The sequence below is a fragment of the Euphorbia lathyris genome, chromosome 3 (genome assembly GCF_963576675.1).
Source record: "Euphorbia lathyris chromosome 3, ddEupLath1.1, whole genome shotgun sequence".
Taxonomy (NCBI): domain Eukaryota; kingdom Viridiplantae; phylum Streptophyta; class Magnoliopsida; order Malpighiales; family Euphorbiaceae; genus Euphorbia; species Euphorbia lathyris.
In genome coordinates, this window is record NC_088912.1 from 11,600,057 (window position 1) to 11,605,044 (window position 4,988).

At 35.8% G+C, this 4,988-nt stretch overlaps 1 non-coding gene across 1 annotated transcript; it reads left to right on the forward strand.

Annotated features, from left to right (window-relative positions):
- The first annotated feature begins 884 nt into the window (after window positions 1-884).
- Window positions 885-989, forward strand: LOC136225122 (small nucleolar RNA R71). The gene has a single exon (XR_010686856.1). It is a non-coding gene; the product is annotated as a small nucleolar RNA R71 (small nucleolar RNA).
- The last annotated feature ends 3,999 nt before the right edge of the window (window positions 990-4,988 follow it).

Sequence of the window (4,988 nt, forward strand, 5' to 3'; positions counted from 1 at the left end):
CGGTGCATCTTTTTGATTTAACGTATCTTCTTTGGGCTTTGGTAAATCAGTTCCAGGTAAAGTCGAATTTCCGGTCATTTCCGGGCCTAAGTAATTTTTCCCTGAACGAAGAGTGATAGCCTTAACATGCTCTTTCGGATTTTCTTCCGTATGGCTTGAAAGACTTCCCTCTTTGCGGGATGGAATTGATTTAGCGAGTTGTCCAATTTGAATCTCCAAATTATGGATGCTAGATGATTGGTTTTTAATAAGCTGATCGAATTTATTCTCGATCCGTTTAAAACCATCGTCGTGATTACTTATTTTTCCGCTCATCGCATCAATGAATTTGTCGATTTTAGAAGATAAAGTGCTAATCGAATCTCTTGATTGATTTTGATAATTAGTAGTACGATTTTGATTAGCATTAGCATTATTATTGTCTCTCCAGTTAAAGTTAGGATGATTTCTCCATCCAGGATTATATGTATTGGAATAAGGATTATTAGTTTGGTTTTGCCCTTGGACAAAATTTACCTGTTCAATCTCACTCATACCTTCGTAATCCACATGTGTTTGGATTGGTTGACCATTAGGATCACACGGTGCCATAAACCTATCAATTTTGTGCGACAAGGCAGAAAATTGGGCTTGCAACATCGCTACTGGATCAAGATTCACTATACCTTTAACTGATGATGTTGTTGAGGATGATGGTTTCGCTAATGGTACGTGTCCACGTTCCGCGGGCCACATACTGCTGTTGATTGCCATTTCCTCTAAAAGTTCTCTTGCTTGGGCAGATGTTTTCTTCATGAATAACTCTCTAGACATAGCGTCCAATGAACCTCTTGTTGTAGGATTTAGTCCATTATAAAATGTTTGCATTAAGAGTTCAGCGGGGCAATTGGTGGTGTGGGCATAAACGTTGAAGTTCTTTAAAACGTTCCCAAGCCTCATAAAGAGTTTCACTATCATTTTGAGAAAAAGATGTTAACTCTTTAATGGCTCTTGCGGTTTTTGCTAAAGGGAAGAATTTAGATAAAAATGCTTGGGCTAATTGTTCCCAAGTCTCAATTGATGCGGCTGGCATAGAAGTTAACCATTCTTTGGCTCGATCCTTCAAGGTAAAAGGAAAAAGGTGAAGTTTGATTGCTTCTGCAGTTACATCAGTAATTTTAAAAGTGTCACAAATTTCTAAGAAATTTGTCAAATGGGTATTAGGATTTTCGTTAGGTAACCCGTAAAATGTTACATTATTTTGCAACATATTAAGCAACGCAGGATTAGTTTCAAAATGATGTGCATTAATTTGGGGTCTAACTATACTGTTGGTTACACCGGCCACTCCTGGCCTAGCGTAATCCATAAGTGTGGCCATAACTTCTGGCTCGGTAATTTTAGTTTTTATCGGGGTTTGGTTTTTCTTTTTCTTTTCTTTCTTGTTCTTTTTAAGAGTTCTTTCAATTTCTGGGTCAATAGGATCTGGTGACGTGTCCGAACTTCGAGAACTGCGCATGAACTTGAAATTTCGCACGAACCGAAACTACCTACAAAACAGAATTTGAAAAATAAATATGTTAGTAATTGAAAATAATTAAAAATATAAAAGTTTGAATAAGTATGAATAAACCTAGATTCGTAATAAAACACGAAAAATTTAAAATTTTGTCAAAAATTTTGGCATTCCCCGGCAACGGCGCCAAAAACTTGTTGAGCGATTTCCGTAAGTGCACGGTATACGCTTGTAGTAATAAAAGATATCGATCCCACGGGGAACGTTTTTTGAACAAAACTTATTTATAATCGGTTAAATTTACTTTAAAGGTTTATAATATGGAAAAATTGTTTAACCGGTTTTGGTTTTGAAATTGCTAGAATAAGAATTAGGTTAGAATATGAAGATGTTAGAAAATATCTGATTTAAGATTGAATTTGCAAAACAGGAACGTTTTAGTACTTTTAGAAAAGTAAACAGGTATATTTGTTTGCATTAAGCAAAGAAACAACTTTAAACTTTGTATGAATTATAAAGATGAAATAAATGACGGAACCTCTAATTAATTGGCTTTGAACGCGACAAAACCCTTCCGGGATAGTTGCCCTTAATCAAATTAAAACTCTTTCGAGATGATAATTTGCCTAAGTGTTCAACAAAGTTTCCTTGTAAAGATTTGAATTAAATACGTTTTAATGAAAACACCAGCATCAATCCACTTCGGCTCATTTACCAAAGTGCTGCATAAGAATCTATCGAATAGAACGGACTTTATTAGATGAAATATAAATTGATACAAGTTTACAGAGAACATGGAGCATTGAATTCTTCGACGGCGTGCAAGTGAACGGGTTGTCAATCCTTTCCTTGGGTTTTGTTAGAGTTTGTCAGACTCAGGGGCGAATCCTCTACTCAATCTTCTCGTTGAATCTTCGTAATAGAGACTGGGTCGGTCTACTACCAAAATGAAAACTAAACTGGAACAATGTCTAAACGCTACTGAATTTGTTATTAATTTGTAAACAATGTGTGTACATCATATTGCTTTTTACAGAATCTAAATCTAACTTCTGAATCACTTGATTCGCAATTTCTGCATAAATTCTATACTAATCTCTTTTTTCTACATATCTTCAACTCTCCATCAACTCTTTATTTATAGATGTTGAAGAGCCTTGATTGAAGCGTCGTGTCCGTTGTGAAGGATCATGTCCGCTGCGAAAGGACGTCTTTATCCACCCGAACGATCGTGTTTCGTCGAAAACGAAAGTGTGTAACTAGGCTTCCAAAATCTCCTGCTCGTACCGAGAATTATTAAATTCTCTACCGAGAATGGGGGAGCAACAATTGTACTTCGGACGAAGGGAAGGAGAGGCTGAGGGACGCGTGTCGCGACCGTGAAAAGGGGGGCCGCGGTCGCGGCATGGAACGTTTTTCACTTTTTCGCTCTCGTTCATGTCCTCGACTTGGCGTTATTAATTTTCGTCGTCTTTGACTCCTTTTGTAGGGCTTTTCTTCTATTTTTGAGCTCTTTTTACTCCTATTTAGATTTTACCAAATATTTATGTACCTTGCACGAAAGAAACATATTCGAGAGTAAAAGTATTCTAAATAGTTATAAACAGCATAAATTCGTAGCAATATTGATGTAATTATTGATGATATTTTAGGTATATTTTGGGCTTAACAGGGGTATTTATAATCTCTTGTATCTAATCCCTAGTTAGATAGAATTAGGTTATTGAATAAGAATTTAATTCGGAATAGAATTCTTAATTATTATCTATTAATATATCTAAATATAAAGATAATAATAATAACCTCATTGGATAATAATATGAGTAATATAATCTAATTAAAACTCCTAATTTATTTATCCTTTAATTAATTTAATTCATAATCTTAATCTAATTAGAATTGATAAAATTAAATTAATTATTTATGTATCCACTATACATAAAATCGCCCCCTACAGTTACTGGGCCCTATTGGGCTTAGTCGGGCTTCCATCAATTAATTAGCATCTGTTTCTCTTTTGGGTTCCAAGTCTTATGTGTGACCCATTAGGTTCTTATTGCTTCTAGCCGTATGCAACTATTAAATTAATTTTCAAAGAATTATATTTAATCTTTGCATAACGGAATGATGTACGAAGAATGTGATTAGCAAGTCCGTAATCATTCCCCCAGAGCTATAAGAAGATAGGTTGATTCTGTCGTTGACCTTTCCGTATTAGTTACGATATAATTCGATCCTTTATCAACTACGTCCTTGAACTGAATCTTATGACTATGGATAATGTCAAGTCACATATAGCAAGACGTTCGTTTTACTTGTACAGGCCGAGTCAACTCCAATTAGATGGGTTAAGAGAAATCTGCATTTCAATCTTAAGCTATCACCTTGCAAGGATTTAGAGTCAAGTCTTCCACAAGCGATCCATGGACATATCTCCCATTTATCGGGAGTGATAAATGCTCAATCCAATGTATAACTATCCCGCAATTACTTCCTGTGATACCCAACGTCTGCTGTTCACACCCTAGAGTCATCTCTGTTAAGGATCGTGTTACAACAGGATCAAAGCGTCACATTCCGTAATCCAGAATTACTAATTAACATTCCTTTGAGTCTGAGGATTACTTATACCTATTAATACCAATGAGATGAACAGGTGACAATGATGAATCTACCCATCCTGTTATCTCAAGTCGGGTCCCCAATCCTAATGAACTTCTTTTCATCGGATCTATGTAACTATCTAGATATCTGTATATATGAAGCTTGTGAGATCAGCTTTCTGTCGGGACAGAAGACATTGTTACATGCAAGTCTCAACAGTGATATGTCAATCCTGAACATATTACTTGACTTGGGGTGGTTTTAAGTTTATTAGTTTATTATAAAGTTTCGTCTCACTTCATGCTTGTATGAACACTTTATAATCACCTTAAACAAACTTACAGATTTCTTTTTATTAGACTTTATTTAGTTCTTAAAAGGGATTGCCTTTATATAGTTATAAAACATATATCTCATTAAAACAAATGATATAAAGAACACTTCATTTACATTAAGTTTGTATCCTAGAACAATTGTCTATAGGACACTAAACCCCAACATACTCCCACTTGGACTAAAGCCAATTGTTTCTAAAACTTATCCCAGTAGAAGTTAGATGACGATCATGTACTTTCTGGGTTGTCAACGGATCTGCAACGTTGTCCTCTGTAGGTACTCTTTCTATTCTCACATCTCCTCTTGCCACAATTTCTCTTACAATGTGGTATCGCTTTAGGTAATGCTTGAATGCATTATGAGACCGTGGTTCCTTTGCTTGCGCAATGGCTCCATTGTTATCACAGTACAGTGTAATGGGATTTACAATGTCAGGCACCACACCAATTTCAGTAATGAACTTCCTAATCCAAACCGCTTCCTTTGCTGCTTCCGCAGCAGTGATATACTCTGACTCGGTCGTAGAGAAAGCTACGCTTCCTTGCTTGGAACT